We start from the raw sequence: 20,495 nt of genomic DNA on the forward strand, positions 1-20,495 counted from the left end.
TTTTGGTACAGTTTTTTCTTTTTAAAGAAGAAACAACAACAAGAAAAAGGAAGAAACCAACGAGTCTAAAAGTAGTACAACGAGTCCAAATCCCTAGCAAAAGAAATAAGTAGCTGGCCATCGCCAAAATTAAGTCTGTCTGCGTTAGGGCATAAGTGCCGGTGCAATTTATGAAGGTGTGACTCTTGATTAGAGAAGGCCTTGGTCTCTTCTCCATAAGCGGAACCGCCAACGTCAAGGCCGGTTACGAGATTCCGTACCCCGGCAGCCTGGGATGCCGTCCGTGCAGCCATCCCTGAGAACAAGGTAAGTCAGAAAGTAAAGAAACCTGCCGGTAGCGCAATACGTAATGTGAAGGAACTGGAGATTACCACGCACTACTTATTCTCAGGGACCAAAAAGAAGGCCAAAGGCGTAAACTGGTTAACTTAATTCCGCCAGCCCGTAATTTGTAAACAAATTGGTGACGCAATGCATAAAAACAAAATGCTACAAACGTTAGACGGCGATGGCAGTAGCAAGAGTGGAATAATTTAATAAGAATATCGCGGATTGGATGTTCATACTCGTGGAGCGACAGAGTGCAAATTGACTGTTCACACCCGTAGCGTAGAGCAATAAAGTTTGGGGGGTTTAATTAAACCGTTAGCGTTTGTCTTTGTAGAATAACAAAGGGTGGGTTGTTTAGAGCAAGTGCAATGGACAACGGAGATGGCATAGCTATTGGCCAATTAAGCTATGCTGTTTTCAAGGATAAGGAAAGACATAAACTGTTTGTACACCCGCCCGCCGTATGCCGACCTTCTTTGAAACATTTCGGTCGTCTTGGTAGATTAGATGGAGAAGGTGTCGTAAGAGCTGATGTACCATTTGGACAGGCAAAATCAAAATAGAGTGTTAAGCAAGTAAATGTAACCTACGAATTTATGGCGAATTAGCCTTAAACACCAAACTACCATCCAAAAGCTCTATCGATATTACTAGTTTTCAAAAAGCAAACTAATAAGACAAGACAAGACCTTTTTCAGGACCAGCAAGCGCACACTACCTTTTAACCTAACTTTTCTTTTCACTCCCTTTTGCTTGCTAAGAAACTGCCATGAATGTCGGGAACAAACAAAAGGAAGCAACAAAATAAAAGTACAATTTACGCACGAATTAATTTTATTTGCTACTTTAATTTTGAGCGTTCCGAGTTCAGAACGAATATTAATATATAGTGAGGAAATATTAGTAGTTGTTCGTTTAGTGGGTTTTGTTTCCTTTAGTTAAAAATACCTAAATGACATTTTCAAAGCGACTTTTAGGGCAAGAAGCGAAGCTATTTAAACAGATTTATAGCATTTCCTTAGTTCCTAAGAAGCTCTGTGGTTCGAGTCTAAGGAATAACATGAATTACTATTACTTAGTTTGCGTCTGAGTACGTAAATGATTGCGGAATCTTTTTTCAATGGGATAGTGGAGCATTATGCCTTTTTATACGAACAAACGGTATAAGCTTTGTTGTGTTAAGAAATGGAACTTGAGTTGAAAGCACCGTTAGCCATTTGGGAGCATTCCTGTCTCTGAGAATAAGACAAGACAGCGAGTCGTTTTCGCTTTCTAGTCAGTGACGAATTTAACAGCTTTTTTAATGAAACGAAACATCAGTCTACACTGATTTAACCAAGCATGGTTTTTTTAGAAGGAGGGATTTCGACTGAAGGAGATGTTTTGGAAGAGAAGAAAACAGAATTAAGTAACACTGCTCTTTTTTTGCCTTTCTTCAGTTGTCCGGCCTCCCGCACTTTTTCATATCCTTTGAGCCGGTGGCCGTTCTAAAATTAGTATTCCTATTCTTTATAATTATAGTATTTCTTTTCTTTCTCATCTCTAAAATGGCCCCCCTTCCTCCTATCCTTGAGTCGCCGAGCAGATCGCCGGCTGGTGGAAATGGAAATAACAACAACAACAAATGCCGCCTTTGTCGATTTGTGAAGGCACTCGCTAAGCAGATCAAAGGATGCTTCTGTGGCGGCGGCAGAGGCTAAGAGTAGTTTCATGCATTATAGGTGGCGGTTCAAAAAAAAGGTAAAGTGAACATGTAATGAGCTGGAGTCGAGAGCTGTTAGACACTTTAGCGGCACACACCCCACCCCACTGCAAGGCAAACTCAAACGATCTCTTCCAAAACATAAGATACTTCGCCGAGCCAATGCTAGACGCTTAAGCATATGGCTAAGCGACCCTACTATCGGCTATGACAAGGTCATCGCCTAAGATCGCTTAGAGGAAAACTAATCACTATGCCCATCCATGGCATGCGCTTGCTGGACCAGGTGAACACTCCCCAAGAAGAAGAGAGTGATTCGTTTTGTAGCAAATAGAACTTTACGATGACAGGGATACTGTTAAGACACCCTATACAACAACAGCTACATTAGAAACAACAACAACAAAGCTAAAGCCAAATTATAAGCTTCAACCACCGTTTAGCCCTTTTCGATCTAGCGCACGCAAAAATCCTATATTCTACGTACATATTACGGTGCTATGCGTGCAACATGTCTTGTATACAGTGAAACTTCTCTTATTATATTAGGTACCGATTTAATACCGATTTAGTCTAGTAATCGCGGTATCTAAGAAGTGTTACCTACTATTGGATTTGAACCAATGACTCTCGCCGTATGAAAACGATACTCTAACCCCTGAGTTAAGTAGGTTGGGCTTCCAGTCTTATAGCAGCCTGTTCTATCGAGCCTTGAAAGTCTTTGCCATTAAATCGATTTTCTGTTAAAAAGCCAAAGCCTCAATTTTGCTTATGTGTCAGATGCTATCCCTTTTAAATGTGGTATCAGCAAGCATAAATGCTTTAAGCCTGGGCCAGGCGTACAGCGGCCCTGTCACCAACTTACAGACCAGCAGTAGACCGTGCAATGTACACACCACTGCAGACAATGGCCACATTATTGATGACTCATCACTAAGTGCAATTCTAGTGAGATTAACTAAGCCACTGGCTCTGCATTTGTATTATGTGGCTTGCAGGCAAATGAAAGCATGGAATATATAGAAAAATCTCTACAGGCTGCCAAAGATAAAGAGGCTTTCTTACATTACCCTGCCATTATGGAGGGTCTTAATCCGATAATAGACGATACTAATCTTACCAGTGTGATACATGGCTCTACGTGGGATGGGACACCCTGCCTTAGCCTCCCATGTTGACAATCCTTGAATAGCCCTAAGTAGTAAATACTGCATAGTAGGGGTAATAGTATACTGCTTTATAGGACCCCAAAGGAGACTTAAAGCCTTACTTTGGACCGAAGGGAGCTGCTATTAGATTGAAGGAAGCTCTGCTTCGATTAAATTGAATAAAACCGCCCATTTGCAATGCATTTATTAAGCCTTGCTTTGGACTGAAGGGAGCTGCTCTTAAACTGAGTGAAGCTCTGCTTCGATTAAATTGACTCGTTGCACTGCATATGTCGGTGGGGATTTCCAGCTCAATGAACCCCAAAGTAATTATCTCGCGCATTAACAGTAGGGCCGGCAATAGCGTTAGAAAAGCACTAGTCGAGCTCACCGCATCAATTGCAACTAGGTTGCTGCAGCTCTTGAAAGGCAGGCACCTAACAATCCTAAAAGTTATCGTATTGTGCAATCGTAGTAGGGAAGGGTTATAGAGAGTGCCTAGAATACGAGGAATTTTAAAGACACAGTAACGGAAAGCTGTAATCAAATTCTTTTTTATCCGTCCTTTTATCAAAATTAACGTAGTTGTGTATAAGCCTGAAGCAATGGCATAGTTCACTAAAAAATCCCCAAGACCAATCGTTAAAAATAATGAATTGCTGTTGCTGTTAACAGCATCTAACCAACCAGGTAACCACAAGCTCCGACTGGCATTACATTACTTGCCGGACTATCTTAGAAGATAAAAGCACGTCAAAACCATACGAAGCTTTACTATGAGCCAATTGGATCCACTGAGCAAATACAGGTTCAATTAGAATCTGTTTTTCCGGAGTCCTAAAGAAAAGGCCAATATGACGTCGTTGTAAACAGAAAGACCTAACGTATGAAACCCCAAAAAGAAGCTAGCCTAACTTAAGTAAGATATTATTGCTTCTTTGTGCTCTAGCATTCTTGCTAAGACATTATCTCTATTTTGCTTAAAATCGTAATCTCTGAAAAAACAGATGGCTCCGTTTTAGCTTTTGCCATAATAAACCCGGCAATGTATTAGTGATGTGTATATAGCGCGCGCGGCTTGGGTTGTAAAATCCTGTGCTATGAAAGCATAAGCGGGTAGGAAATACATATATTGCGCGACGAGGGAAGTGATGACCTTCAAAACAGCTAAAGCGAGTCCCAATTGAAAGTGAAGGGAATTCTTCATCGTATCGTAAAGTCCCTTGTGTCCACGTCCCAACCTGCCTCCTGGGGAAATAGAAGCATCTAAAATTTCCTTCATGCTATATCCAATACCTTTGTTAGTCCTGTACTACTGGCCAGCAATTACAAACACAACGGCTATTGCCAAGTAGTGATAAGCAATATCAGTTAACCACAAACTTTGAGTCTGCAAATGCTAACTTAAAAAAGTTAGAATAGCTGTTTCCACCCCGCACAGTGCTATTGAACAAATGAGTGTTGGAGTCGGGATTTTGTGCATAAACGCTCCACTGACCCGAAAAAAACGGTCCTAATCCCTGGGGATGCGAAGCGGTAGTTAATAAGTCGTTCCATCTAACATGTCCGCCCTTCGCTTCGGGAATAGCTACATAAACCAAATGGCCTATCCAAGCCTTTGAACTCACTTCAAAGAATCCCGAAAGGTGGTGATTAAGCCGAGATTCAGCCTTTTTGATCCGAAAAATGAGCGTTGGCTAACGTCTACGGGCTTGAAACTCTGCGTAGATGGAATGGCTGCTGTGGATTGAATCTGCGGTTCATCGAAGCCGCGAACAGGATAGGTGACAATGTATGCAGAAACGAAAAGGATGTGTAGTACAGGGCCAGGCACAACGGGAGCCGGCTAACAAGTTTACTTCGGTCCGTAACCTTACGCTTGGTTGGGTCGTCCCTTGCCCCACAGCCCAGTGGCCCTGTTGAGCACAAGGCCTCGTTAGTGAGCGCCGACTCGCGGATAGAGCCCGCTTTTTTGCCCATTCGCGCCAGGCCCTGCAATCAATAATCCTAGGCCGCTTTGGCTACGAAATGAAACGATGCAAAGGCTAGACAATCAATGATCCGGTAACCTTACCCATATTACGCTAATAGGCAAGGACTGTGGGCCTTCAAGATCGCTCTGCTCTAGCTTACCTTTGAACAAGCCAGCAATGCACTCAGGGAAAAGCGAGTCATTGTAGCCAGGTAGAGAAGGGCTTTGCCCTTTCGGTTAATTTCGAAGTAGCGAAAAGAAATTGTCAAAAAAGAACGGCAAGAATCTTTGTCTTACCTTTCGACAACGCCATCCTTTATTTAATCTATTCGCTTTAAAGTTCATTTTGCTTCGCTTGCGTGAAAAGTTTAACCATAAACTTATAATTTAAGTCTTTACTATGAAATAAAGACAATAATCCCAAATCAAAAAAAGAAAGGGTCGTAGATTGAATCAATAAGGATCTAGAGGCCAATTGGGTCCATTCAAGCTCGAAGGGTCACGCCTTAGAGAAAGAATGGTATAGTTTGGGCATAAAAAGTGAATTTCATATAAAACTGCAATTAAAAACCCGGATGCCCGCACAACTAAGAATAGGTGACTTGCTTAAATCTAAAGAACCAGGTAAAGACAAGTATGATGGCATAAAAACTAGTGCAGTTCCCTTTACAAAAAGTCCCTCCAGTTTACGATACGCCAGTTCCAGAGGGAAATACTTCCTTTTCGAACCCTCAAGCACAGCCCAAGGATTGGGTGTTTTTTCTTCTTTTCTGTCGTTTTTCAAAGTTTATGATTTTGCCTTGCATTTTAAAGATTATTCCACTATACCATTACAACGCGTTGTGATTGGCTCGGTATGGCGCAGAAGGGGAACCAACAATAGCACTACGACTACGAGGTCAGGCCCAATGATTTCTCTATCTATCACTAAGGAAAGCAAGCAAGCCAGCTTTCCCCTCCGGTCGGCGGCAGTTTAGCAAGCGCGCTTTCAAATGGATGATGTTAAGGCTACAAGTGGATGCAAGGGGCAATTTAACTGCACAACCTAGCCACTATAGATGGCCCCTTTAACACAACCAGGCCGAAGCGGAGTGATCTTTTTTGCACACAAACAAACATAATCATTACATTACTATAAGTCTCAAGTCTGGGTGTAGCAGGACTTGAACCTGCGACCATTAGATTAAAAGCCCAATGCTCTACCAACTGAGCTATGCACCCAAATGTTATTGCATTATTATTGCTATTAATTAGCAATGAAATAGATTTCTATGTAGTAATTAAACAAAAAAGAACAACTCTGGCTTGAGCATATCACGATGGCATTATAGTAGTATACATAAATGAATGTTATCTAGGTAACTATCGCCAAGATTCCTTAGCCTCATTTGCTTCATGTCAACCATTAATACTGAAACAACAATTTTGCCAATACAATAGCCAAAATTTCAACAATGGCTTAGTAATGTTTTATAATAACTACGTAGCGGGGTCCCCATTCTTGTTTCGGATTAGCTCAGTCGGTAGAGCAGTGGACTGTTAATCCATGGGTCGCAAGTTCGAGTCTTGCATCCGGAGAAAATAACTAAAACACCGTGTAAAGTTTTAATTTCATGCACGGTTCTAAATGAGCGGAAAGATCGAAAATCTCCTTTTCGACTCTGACTCTCCTACACCAGTCGTTGCTTTTTTTTTTGTTACTTCTAAAGTAGCAGCTCCTTAAGTGATTCTTTGGCTTAATTTTCCTACATTTCCCTAACAAGTGGCATATGGTAGTAGGATTATTGGCCACTTCTAACATAATATTAAAAAACAAAATTGCCGTTACTCAAATAAGCAAACATGAAACGTATGCTAGCTTATCCCTCTATAAGCCAAATTATATCTATTATGATTGGAGTATTTGTTGCAGACCCGGAGGTTATGCAAGTATAATAACTCATACGTTTATTTATATACTTATGCACCTAGGAACTAAAGCTTTAACTTAACTGCTCTATGCCAACACCGTCTGTAAGGACCGGACAGTATTGCTTCCCCTCTGGGGTTCGGCTTTAGGCCAATTCTGGATCTCCTCTACCATCTTGCCTTTGTTTTTTGCCTTTCTTTCCTTCTCTTTCTCTTCTATTCCTGAAAAAGAAGCAAAAGCAGCTGTTTCATCACATCAGGAGGTTGGATTGTTTTTGGCTCGAGAAGACGCAAGGCAATGGAGTTTTGCTTCAAGTTCTTCGTTTAAAAGCACTATAGCACTTATGTTCCTCTTAATGGGAATAAAACATTTTCATGTTTTGACGGCTTCACCCTTTCTGCCTGGGCTTTCTGTGGCATGACATCTCATTCGGCTAGAGATTTTCTAGCTTGACAACCACATCACTCTTAATTTAACTTTTTACGGCTACTTAATTTAAATGTGAAACATGGTCGTATCTCATTCGGCTAGAGACTTTATTGCCTGATATCTCATTCGGCTAGAGACTTTATTGCCTGATATCTCATTCGGTTAGAGAATAAATTGCCAGATATCTCATTCGGTTAGAGAATAAATTGCCAGATATCTCATTCAGCTAGAGAATAAATGGCTTGTTGCTCTTTCTACTAGAGAATAAACAGTGGAAACTTATAAAATAATTACTATTAACCATGATTTACTCTTCTTTTATCCCAAAAGCTTCTTATATTATGCAGTTTAAACGCTGCAATTACTATTACGATCGTATTGATTTACGGCCCATTTACCCTCCAACACAAATCTATAGCTATTCCCTGCATCTTACTAAAACGTATTACTCTAACCATAGCTATTCCTTGCATCTTACTAAAACGTATTACTCTAACTATACTTTTAACCCCAATTTAAGTGTTTTTAAACCTTATAATTGTTTAAAAATACATTTTATTAAAAAAAGAAACTTAAAAACAAAACAAACAACAAAGCTTTAAAATAGGCGTGTGTTATAAGGTGGAATAGGATAGATCAATAAGCACTAATGCCCAGAGCTGAAACCATATATCCCAACCAACTGAGACATGGTAGAATAAGCACCTTTTTAAGATCTTTTAGGCAAGAGCTAACGCAGCACCTAACTAAAAAGGCTGTTATCTTACCTACCCAGGAGATGACGCGTCTTGTCTCTTACAAATGAAGTTTTTCCTTTTTTTTAGCGCATTTTTATAAGGGTGTTTCTATAGCATAGTTATGCTAGCACGCAAAAAAGCTCATGCCTAAGTAAAGCGGTTAGCTAGCAAAAAAAGCAAGCTGTAGGCAAAGACAACAAAAGCCTACCTACCCTACCATTTACGTTGGGTGTCGTTGGATAACCAAAACATTTGGTAGAGTTTCTTAACCAATTTAGGGCCTTAGCCCCAGACCAGTAGATCTGGGTCAAGACAAAAGATAAGTTTTTTATACTATAGATGTGGTTCCCAAACTACCCTGCATTCTATTCTATGTAACCCATGTTTGTAATAAACAAAACAAAACATACAAAAACTAAGCCAAACAACCATGCTCAAAGCCTTAAGAAGAAAAATGACAATAAAAAGAGTCGAAGCCATAATAGGCCGTTGCTGTTATCGTTGTTATAACGCTAATTTACAGGTCGCAAGCAAGATTGTTGCCGATCAACCCGTCCCCGTTGCTGTCGCAGGTAATGGAGGATTTCAAATTGCTTCCCTCCCATTCTTTTTTTTCTTTGAATTATTGTTTACTTACATTTCTGTTGTGATAATAGTTTTGGTTATTGTCATTTTCACAGTCATTTCCTTTAGACATACAAACTGGAAGGTGTAAAGATGGCTCTTTTTTACGAACCGGTCTTTTTTTTTGTTTTTTAATAATTATTATTAATTACAAAATGACGCTTGTAAGAAAAGGTAAGCAAAATCAACGTTTTAACTAATCCTTGGAATGGAACGGTTAAAGATTTAACCTTATCCTAACTCACAAAAAAGTAGCATAATTGGCATATTTAAGATGTACGGGTTTTTTGAGTTGAGGTGGATAACCAATCTATCCGATTGGTTCGTAAGACAGCCGCAGAAGCGATAGCACCGGAGAGCTCAATTACCTTTCATGCCCTTTCACTGGTTTTCACCATCCTAGCTTTCTTTCACTTTTTAGTGATAGTGATTTTATTTGTTTTTTTTTGTTTTCCCTCTTTTTTTTGCATTATAATATATGATTTCGCGGTGGTTTACGTAGGGTCCTATCGACCCATAGAACTCTACGGAAAGTGTAGACGGAAGTACAGGAGTAGTGTTGACGGAGGGTGTTGGCATTTTTGTTTTCGCCGTTGTTTAATCATAAAACACAAAGAACAGCCATGAATATTAGTATTAATAACCGCAAAACAAAGTTTTAAAGTAACAATGAATTTAGGTTGTTGTTTTAATTTTAAAAAGCCCCCAACAAACTCCCCGCAGGCTCCAACCCCTGGCCCAATTAATGAGGTTCCCCCCATTAACCTACCGCCAGCAGAAATTCGCCCATTTGAAACCGAACTTACTTTATCACACTGGGTTAAAGAGACGGCGCCGTCAAGTACATCCGCGGTGCCGCCGCAGGCTGCAGAGACAGCAGAGATAGTCAACCTTGCTTCACCTTTCGAATTCTTAAACTTTACTGTAATTTACATGATCGCCTTGGCCTTGATCATTCTAGCAGTCATTTACAGAAAACGTATAAACTTTTTAGTGTAAAGATGGTAAAAACAAAACGCTCTTTATGATATAGTCAAAAGAAAAGGATTGGAAGCCGGGATCACTTCCTCTGCTTAAGAGCATCCCTATCATTTAGTGGATCCAAGTCCATGGCCTTTCTTAGGGTCACTTGGAGCCCTAGCAAGCACTATTGGTGCTGTTATGTGTATGCATTCATTTACAGGAGATAGAGCACTTTTTGCCTTGGGCTTAGGATTAATCTTATATACTATGTTCGTATGGTGGCGTGATGTTACATGTGAATCTACTTACGAAGGACATTACACTAAAGTGGTATAATTAGGGCTTCGTTACGGTTTTCTTTTGTTTATCGTCTCGGAGGTTATGTTTTCTTTAGCCTTTTTTTGGGCCTTTTTTCATTCCTCTTCGGCACCTGCAGTAGAGATTGGAGCTATTTGGCCCCCTAAAGGAATTGAAGTTTTAAATCCTTAGGGAATCCCTTTTCTAAATACCCTTATTCTCCTTCTCTCTGGAGCTGCTGTGACTTGGGCTCATTATGCCATACTCGCAGGTTTAAAATAATAAGCAGTTCATGCTTTAGTAGCTATCGTTTGGCTGGCTTTAGTTTTCACTGGGTTTTAAGGAATGGAATATTATGAAGCACTTTTTATCATCTCTGACGGTATTTATGGGTTTACTTCTTTTTTAGCTACTGGGTTTTATGGGTTCTATGTCATTATAGGAACTATTCTCTTGATGATACGCGGTATTCGTTAATATATGGGCCATTTCAGTCCTTTACATCACTTTGGCTTCGAAGCAGCTGCTCGGTACTGGTATTTTGTGGACGTGGTTTGGTTATTTCTATTTGTCTCTATCTATTGGTGGGGAGGTTCATGACAAGGTATGGGCCTTGCCCTTCCCCAACTCGTTTACAACGCGTTGTAAACCTTAACCACAGGGTCTACTTTACTATTTGGCTTTGCGACCTTAAACACAAAGTTTACTTCTTACACTAACACTGAAAAGAAACCTAAGTTGTGTTTTTTGTTTTGCATTGGGTATTAATATTCATGAAAGTTTCTATAGTTGCAGCATTGACAAATCTATGAATACAGCGGCATAGATAGGCTGCTTTAGTGGATACGAACCCCCAGAATGTCCCATATCTCTGTCTTTCGCTACATTAGGCTCCACTTCTACTTGTGTTTGTGTTTAAGTTAAACATGGTGTTTTTAATTTTTTTTTGTTTTTGTTTTTTTATTTATTTAATAAGCAAAGCCATAAATATCAAGAACAAACCTTGTGTTGGTGTTAGCAAAGCGGAGCCAACGCAAGTCCTTTGGATGCATGCTAAGGCATTCTTGCCTCTCGAATCAAATAAAGTCAACAGAATGTAAATTGATTGACCGTTACCGCTTCATCTTACTATTTATAAGCCGTAGCTTACTTCGACCCTTCCTATTTTTTATAGAATCTCTGGAGCTTTCCTAGCCACTGTGTTGCTTGTTGGTATTTTCCTTTTGAAGGTTGGTTATCTTAGCCTTACTTTCGATAATTGTTATTAATACGTTTTCTTTGTTGTAAACTCTTTCTATTGGTTCGTTTTGGGCTTAGTAAATTTTCTTTTCCTAGCTTTGTCTCATTATATGAATAATGGGGTTTGCTACTTATGGTGGGATTTGGGTATTGTTTTAGATCTATCTTAAGTACATACTTCTGGAATCCCGATGTTATTTCGTGCTGCCCTCTCAGCCCTTCCAACACTTATCCGATTCCTTTTTTCGTGAAGGGAGCGAGCTAACTCCCTTCCCTTGGCTCAGGCGACGTTTAGTTACGTTACGACATTACACAAGGCATCCCCGACCGGCAAACAAAACACAGGAACCCCTCCGCTCCGCGAAGATAACTAAACTACAATTTGTCATTCGATACCTTTTCCCGGTTTTCTCTGCATCGATTTGAAAACGGTCTAGTCGCATATATCACAGGGCTACAAGGGGTTTAAGTCCTCTTATGCGAGGGCAAGGATAGGATAGGCACATCTGTTACAAACAAACAAGGGTCGCACAGAATCCGATGCGCTCGAGCCCGCTACGAATGGAATGCAGCCTTTCACCTGAAGAAAATTCATTATTCTACGAGAATGTTTGCAAAAGCGTTGCTCGTCGCGGGAGATTCTCTCGATCTGAACTCGGAAGCTGGGATTTGACCTTTTCCGTCGCGCCAACGCATTTACTTAGCGGCCTAGAAACGAGTCATTGACTGGTATTTAAGCAATCTTACCCGTTGCCTGTACGGAGCCCCCTTTTTATATAGTTAGACCATCACCCGTCAACACAGCCTCAACATTATCAGATTCTGAATTCGAAGCAATGCCAACTGTACCATCTTCGGATTCCACCAATTCGCCAGCCATTACTTTATTAAGTCCGTGAATACGGGTGATTTTGTCTCCCACTTAAACGATGTTAACAACTTTTCTTTCTGCCCTTTGATTTGCAAATGATGCTACGTCAGGTTGAATGTTTATTACCTGGCGAAAAGGAGAGGTAAAAATGAAACCTTCTTCATGATGAAATGGGGGCGTCGCGATTACGTGGATTTGTTAGCCATAGCTCGTTGCAAGCCGATATAGTAATTAATCATTCGCAGCGTTAGACGACCGTTTTTTTGAAATTTCGGATGCTAGTCGAGAAACTGTCAAACCTGCTTAATTGCTCGTTGCTTCTCGAAACGAATTGCATAATTTTTACTTTCTTCAAGTTTCGTTTCCGTGCAGTCGTTGTCAGTTGCATCGACGAGATCTCGTCGTTCCCTATCCATCTGCGTAAGTCCAATAATGCGAATCTCTAAGCTTTCATTTCCGCTTGTTGCAATTGCCCTTCGAAGGTTGTTTTTCAGTCGCTTCTGTGTGGCGCTCTTCTGCATCTCGAATCGTATGAAATGCAGGGATTCGCGGGATAGCATTTTATCATATCCTGTGATAGAATGGGAAAAGATTTCCCAAAGACATGCTTTTTTGCCGTCATTCCTATTGTAACGTTTACCTGGCTTCTCTGTCTTGTGGCAAGTTGGCATCCCTATTACAAGGCCCCGTAGGCTGCAAAGGTGGACTGAAAGAAACTCCTTCCCGTAATTGCAAACGCTAATAGCAGATTTTAAGTTTTGTTGCCCTGGCTTTAGAGCGTTGTACCTAGTAGTTAGTCTTATAATGTTAGCTACCTTGTCTTTTACTAAGTTATTGCACTCAGTAACGTTTCAATCTTGCTTTTGCTAAAGCAGCCTTTTCTTCGTTGCATCTAGCAATAGCAAAAGCAAAAGTCGAATTAATCAACATTTTTTACATCTTTTCTGCTGTTTCTATTAAAGAGAAAATTCATAGAACGCGAGGATCAATTGTACAGTAATGTCTAAAGGTAGGATTGAGAAGGCTATTGAAGGTGTCTCGAATCACTCGAATCCCCTTGGTTCCTAATCCAACGTTACCTACGCTTAGCGATAGGGGACAGGCGTATTGATGTACAACCTAGGTGACTTTGGATTTTATAAAAATGGATCCTATTTGCGCTATCCGACTTATGTGAATAGTTTGGCTGAATAAGTGCTCCCTGAGCGTGCGAGTCACATGGCTTCTTCACTGTTAAGGTCCCATTTGAATATTGTCTTTTCTGAGCTATTTCGTAGTAACGGTTATTTTTATTGCATTGGCATTGAATTTTCTTTTCCGAGAATCATCACTTAACGCCTCGCTCATGCTATCGTTGATTGATAAGGTGCCGTTTCAGGCTATAGGGGGTCGGATTCGCTTCTTTGAGAGCCAGGACTCTCTTTTTCTTTTTTCAATCGCTTGTTTATTTTGCTTTTCTTGTCGGGATCTTGCTTGATTAAGCCCTTATCCTTTCGATTGCTGAGGGTTTGCGTCGTCTACTATGCGTGCTTTGCTTCTTTAATTCATAGCCAGCGCCTGCTACAAGAATGAACAACCATTATCCCTCTTCCCTTCGGTTGAGTGGCTAAAGCCCCTAGCACAACATTTACTGGCACTTACTAGATAAAGGTTACATGGCGAAAATAGCTTAATGGTAGAGTATAGCCTTGCCAAGGCTGGAGTTGAGGGTTCGAGTCCCTTTTTCCGCTTGCAGAATTGCTATGGTCTGCACTATAGATTGTCGTACAGGGCTATCCTCAATACTAAAAATAGAGCAAGCAAGTTATATTTTGTACTATCTGTACTTAGACATGGTTCTGTAGAATCTCAGGGTTATGTAAGGATAACTATACTTTATCACTGGGCTGGGCTTATAGACCGGGAGATCTCTTCTGTTTACCTGGGCCCGGCATTAACGTAGTAAACATTGCTGCGGACACATCGATCTTTATAACCGAACCGTGCTAGTCGAAGACTGTTGCATATGTCTGGTCTCCTGCACTGCACAGATTAGCGACCGAAAGACCCGACCCTAGCACAGGAAGGATTATGGATCATTAGTCAACAACTGCTCTGCTGATGTAACAAGTACCAGCTTGTATATGTCAAAGCATGTGGCTACAATTTGAACCCACCATTCGCTACCCTTTTTATATAATAAAAGCGCAATGGCTGCCGTGTGCAATACCCATGCCGGCATGTTTGTAATAGATGAGCCTCTTGCTTTATGTTTTGTGCCTATCCCCGCTCTTTGCCCCATTACTATTTCACTTTTTAAGAGCTAAAAAAAAGCTTAATCGCAATCTAGCCGTAGGGACCGAGTTTGAGTAAAGGAAATAAACAGCCTTTACGGTTCTACACTTTGCTAAATCGACCTATCAACTCATAGTTGCCGTTTAGGCACCTTGGGGTTCATTGCCCAGGCCACGCAAACTACCTTTAGTTTGGTTAGAGAACCGGAACCACAAGTGGTTGGGTTGACTTGGGTAGCACGTTTAACAGGGACCTCTACCCCCAGGCCCGAAAAGCGAAAGCAAAAACAACATTTTTTTTATCATCAATACGAATTTAAATAAGATTCTTGTATAATAATCCATGCGTAACCAGGAACAATTCAATTAGTGCGACGACGAAACATAATCGTAACTAACTGCTTATCGGGGTTTGGAACTACTTCTCGGCCCTAGCTTCTCGCAGACTTATCGACGCGTTGCAGATGGTGGATAAACCATACTGGTATAGATTACCTGTACAAGCAAGCATTTAGAGTAACCTGCTTGTTGTTCATTGTTATCTCGGTGTTGCTAGCTTTGGCTGTTTACTGCTTCTTTTCGTTACGTGGTTTTTTGTTCTTTGAGTCCCTTCCTGGCATGCTAACGCAGCCCCTTAGGCGGGCTTGTGGAAACAAACAACCACGCCACTGTAAATGTTATGAATACAAGATGATTATCACCTTTAAACAAACAAAAACAAAAACATGCTGAGGATCAATCGAAAGATAAGTCCTTAGCTTCTTTATTAACAATAAATAAGCATTTTTCTTTATTAACAATAAATAAGCATTTTTCATCCTTACCTTCTTTGTCTTCTAACAGTACGGTTTTAGAAGATACTTCAAGGTTAAATATATCCCCAGCTTCTTTGCCCCCGAATGCTTCTTTGTCTAAGCCTTTACTTTCTTGGAACAAAATCCGTTTTTTATTGGGATTTTCCCTTTTTGATATTATCAAACATAGAAATAAGACGACTATCGGAAACATCTGCAATTAGGGATATGCCCGTTTAGCTGAAGAAAAGGGCAATAGTGAAGTAATGCCTAAGGTGTCCATGATGTCTTTTTATTTTCCCCGCACTTTTCTTTTTTTTTGTACTCTATGTTATGACTGAGAATAGTTATCTTCTCAACAATAATTAAATGACGAAGAGTTCACTTGTATGAAGTGGGAATCTTACATACAGTTTTGTATAGCAACGTTATAGCTGTCGACTATTTCACAACTACACCGAAAAAACCCAACTTTGCCTTTATTTAATTAACCTCCAAGTTTGAGGTAACGGCTTACATACTAGGTATTGACTACAACTTGCAGGAACATTTAGTGGTCCTCGCTGATTTACACGCATGGGAGTTTACGTGTCCTATGCTGCTTGAGTTAAAACGTGGGCTAGCTGTATTTTCGGCTACTAGACTATCATCATTGCCGGGTGCAACACTTGACTGCTTTGCCTGGTCAAACGAAACAGGTAGAGACTGACAAGGTTTTTTCGCTACATGCTCTACTCGAAGGGCAAAGGTAGTCAGGCTTCCTTTCCATCGATATCATCAACTCTGACTTTTAAAACAAACCTAACTAGCATAATGCTAACGGGGAAAACGGGATTCGAACCCGCGGCTTCTGGCGTGACAGACCAGCACTCTAACCGACTAAGCTATTTCCCCTGCCCTGGCCGGAGGTGGAGGATTCATTAAGCCCCCATCCCTGTTATTTGTTCTTTGAAGATGTTACGTGCAATTTACGAAGTAATATGTGCTGTGTTGTCCAATATAGCCCTAGTCATTCTATTTTACTCTGCATGCATCTTTTTTGAAGCCACTCCATAAAAGCTCCATACATACTTATGTAAATAAACGCGACGGCGCCTAAATGCCTGCTGGCGGCTTTTTTGGTGCTTTTTCCCTTTTAAAACTAGCGTAGCACGAATATTTTTTACCACAGTATTACGTCTTATTATATTCGTGTTTGGAATTTTGGATGTCCTACTCCTGCGGGATGTCTTATTTCTGTTTTTGCGAAACTTTAGATCCTTGTTCCTGGATTTTATGCTTTTGCTTTTGTTTTCATGGAATCTACCTCTAGAAAATTGATTTTTTTTTGAGAGGTGAAACTTTTTTTTATTCTTCTTGCGGTTGCGTTTGTAAGAGGGACTTCTGAAAAGGAAAGCTACGAGCCCTGCGATAACTACAGCATACCCACCCTTAATTAAATTGAAAATCAACCCTTTGACCTTGTTACAGTCACGCCAAATCTTAGTTGGTTCAATCCAAACTATTTTCTTGTTCAATGGTTTTGACAAAATAATTCCCGGTTTACGCGGCTTTGGCAAAAGAAGTCTTGGTTCATAAAAATGAAGCTCCTTTACTTCTACTTTTTCTAGATTCGAATCTTCGATTCCAACAAAATTATACCTTGCTTATTCAGTAATTGACACCTCTGCTGTCACTTCATGTTTTAAAAGGATTACAGGAGTTTTCAGTCCTGTATTCACCAAGATCATATTTGATGAGCGTAACAGTTTGATTAAACCCTTGTCCCTATCATGCCTTTTATTTCCATATCGCAATAGCTTTACTAAATATTATAGAGCGCCTTCACGTAGTAAAGTGGAACTGGAATTATGTAGTTAACCTAAGCTCTGACATTGCTGCATAAGCTTGGCTCCTGAACCGTACATGAGACTGATGATCTCATACGGCTCTTCCCGTCATGTTAGCGTCTTCTCTTTAAGCTATGGCGAAAGGCGGGCGTTTTAAACTATAGTACGATTTTACTTATAATTGTAAACAAAGACAGTTAAGACAGTGATTTAACACGAGTTTAAATACCTTTACCTTACATATGATTTGCTGTTATTTACAATTAATAATCAATAAAGTCAATGGGTCTCCATGTTAGCCCTGGAGCTTGGTGGAGAATCCTCTTTCTAAGAGCATACAGCCAGGCAGGCCTTCCGTTTCTGGAGCTTCATGGGCGTTGCCCCGTTCCCTAACCGGATGCTTAGACGTGAGCTACACTTCGTAGAAGATGCCGCAAGCGTAAATGGTTCGTCCTAGACCTAGAATGAAAGAGCCATCAATAACTTACTTTTCTTGGGCGTCTAGGGACGCTCAATGACAATCCCCAAGTTGTCACTGCCTTACTTTTTCCGCTATTACGATAATGAGTCCCTCGGTGCAGTCAGCACCGTCGATTGTCGGGCAACGAGGCTTACACTCATTCATTGTTCATCCTATGTGTGCTCTAGGCCTTTTGCTTTTGTGGCTTCGAGGGTAGCTACCTTTCTATTAAATCAAGGCCTGAGAGTTGGCTGAACATCCCAGCTATTGACGTGGCAACTAACGATCTCTGTTTTTTTGTCTGTTTCTGGTTAGAGTTCGCGTCATTAGTAGTGCGGGTCATTCCGCGGATATTGCTTGGGACTAACAGATCACACTGGGGAATGATTAACCAAAGCTCGTTTTGCTTTCTTTTATTTTTGTTTTGTTTTTCGTTATAAGGTCTGTTCTTATCTTAATATCCATGGGAGCTTGTAAAAAGATGAAAACATGAAAATGAAAATGAAAGGGATCCAAAACAAAAGTAGTGTCATTTTCATCGAAAATAGTGTCACTTTCATCATCATCGGGAGGTTGAACTTTCCTAGATCGACTTCCTGTCCCATTTGCTTCGGCATGATAATTTAAATTTTAATAAATAAAATGAAAGAAAATATGATAAGAAAAGAGAAAAATCAAGATAGAAAAAGAAATTAAAAAAACACATAAATTACAACCGTGCTTGCGTGAAAGGGAATGGAAAAGGGAACCGTTAGGATCGCCCATCAGCTTAGGACCACCAGGTTGACGTCGCCGCATCGGCTAGATCTGGCAAGTCGAGGCTATTGAGATCGAAAACACAGTGGACTTAACGGCTTCGTCTATCACACTGTAAAGCCGATAGATTGTATCATTTGCGATAGCACAGACTGCAATAAATATCAGCAATCCTGCAATCATCCCATTCGACTGATAGGGTTGGTGGTTACTTCAGTTACTAATTCGTTAACTAAAGTTACTTGAGGCTAAATCAGCTAAGGTTGTGGATTAGCTATCTCCTTTTTTTCCGAGTCGTAGTTTTTTCAGAATAGAACTAACCATAGGGATAGGGACTTTACTTGCACTCTTACTTTCGTCACTTTTGTTTGTACCCCTTTTGTTGCTATCCCTTGCTAAAGCCCGTGGCTGCCACAGTAAGGGCAACTAAAAGGCTCAAAAGACTCTTTTTGGCATGCATTTATGCTCGTCAATTCAAGGCCACATTTTGGTTTTATTTGTTTTGCAAGGCAGATGCGGTTCTTTGATCCTATTCGCTACTTATCTGTTGCCATTGTATGTTATTGGAAGGTTCAACGCCTTTGGTCATAACTGGCCAGGTGGGATACTTGACCTCTTAACGTTGATTGTCGATTTTTCAATCTGATGATGAATCATCGAACCCACTCTGCGGAAGCGGAGCTACCATATCATTTATCGTGGAATGCTCAGGGCAAAACTGGAACTACTTTATCCATCTTTCAAAAGAAATTATCTAACCTATAGGTAGTTTGCAGGCCAAAAACACACTCGCTAAGCTATCAAAGACCGTTAGTTAACGTTAACTTGCTATATTCAAATCCAAGACCGAAGCACAAGAGATTCTTGTTGAGAGAGAATAAGTTTTGCCATCCATTACCACGCACGCAAACTACCTTTAGTTTGGTTAGAGAACCGGAACCCGGCGCCGACGATTGAACGAGTTGTTTGTCGCTTCATTCAACGGTAGGGGTCTGGGCCGTGAGTAACTTGGTGCAACATGGAGATCGAATTCTTGCATTCTATTTAGTTTGTTTTTTTTTGCGGAACAGAAAGCGACATCGAGGGAAGGAAACAAGGCAACCTACACTCGTGTAGGCTTGAACTGATCGCCGGCTACTCCCTTTCCAGAGGGTAGGTCCGTAAGATGGTTAGGGAAGGTTTCATAAGGTAGTGTTCGCAGTCCTTGCCGGTAACCTCGCTTTGTAGTCCTAACCACTAATAGTGGCAGTGGCATTATTACCTTGCCCTTCATAGTTACTACCACTAACAGTGGCATTTTTTATAATTTCTTTGCCATCATTTCGACTAAGGATTGAAGAACGAAAGCGCTCATTTAAGGGAACAAGTGAATCTGTTGAATGAACGGGTTATTCACTTGAAACGGTCGGAAAAGTTTATGTTTGACTTGTATTCTGATCAAGTTAGGCGTAAATATGGGTTTATACAATTGACACAAAAAGGCAATTCAGTGGAAGAGCAGGGGCAGTTACGTGCAAAGACAGTGAAATTCAAAGGACAACCGCAGAGTACGACAGGAGACAGAAATCACTCCTCTAGATCTGATCTAGGGGGCGCTAGTAAACACAGCAATCTTAGTGTCAGTGAGCCGCTTCGGATCATGAGCCCAACTGAGGAATATTTTATTAATTATACTTTGATGCTATGGCTGGATTTTGCCACAGACCTTTATTCCCCATTGATCAAATGGGTTGTAAAAAAAACTGCAACGAATACAAATATATTGTCGCTACTTCCTTGGCTGTAACTTTTACTTCGGAGATTGAAGTGACTCCTTTTAGGTTAGGAGGGGGCGCCTTTAGTTTAGTTTGGTAGAACGTGGGTCTCCAAAACCCGATGTCGTAGGTTCGAATCCTACAGGGCGTGTTTTTTCTTACCTACCCAAGGATTGCTTAAGCGGTACACATTAAAATTGAAATAGGAATAGAATTAATTTTCGTCGTTAGAAAAGCGGCACATCTGCTATTTGTTTCCTGAAATACTTTTTTGGACAGAGAAGAGGCGAGGAGGTAGGGGGAGGATTCGACAGATATCTTTTAAATCCTTCCCCCTTCCCAATATCAAAATCTTATCTTAGGTAGGACGATTCTTAACTAAATTTCATCGAATATTTAATTGGTTAC

The 20,495-nt window shown here is 40.6% G+C and overlaps 3 non-coding genes and 1 pseudogene across 3 annotated transcripts; 1 reads left to right on the forward strand and 3 right to left on the reverse strand.

The window, feature by feature from the left end:
- Window positions 1-6,300: 6,300 nt before the first annotated feature.
- On the reverse strand, window positions 6,301-6,373 carry TRNAK-UUU (transfer RNA lysine (anticodon UUU)). Its single transcript has one exon. It is a non-coding gene; the product is annotated as a tRNA-Lys (tRNA).
- Window positions 6,374-16,108: 9,735 nt separating this feature from the next.
- Window positions 16,109-16,182, reverse strand: TRNAD-GUC (transfer RNA aspartic acid (anticodon GUC)). Its single transcript has one exon. It is a non-coding gene; the product is annotated as a tRNA-Asp (tRNA).
- Window positions 16,183-16,198: 16 nt separating this feature from the next.
- LOC147449275 (uncharacterized) lies at window positions 16,199-18,135 on the reverse strand (annotated as a pseudogene).
- Window positions 18,136-20,164: 2,029 nt separating this feature from the next.
- On the forward strand, window positions 20,165-20,238 carry TRNAW-CCA (transfer RNA tryptophan (anticodon CCA)). Its single transcript has one exon. It is a non-coding gene; the product is annotated as a tRNA-Trp (tRNA).
- The last annotated feature ends 257 nt before the right edge of the window (window positions 20,239-20,495 follow it).

Source organism: Adiantum capillus-veneris, chromosome 10 (genome assembly GCF_014529385.1).
Source record: "Adiantum capillus-veneris isolate H3 chromosome 10, ASM1452938v2, whole genome shotgun sequence".
In the NCBI taxonomy this organism is placed as follows: domain Eukaryota; kingdom Viridiplantae; phylum Streptophyta; class Polypodiopsida; order Polypodiales; family Pteridaceae; genus Adiantum; species Adiantum capillus-veneris.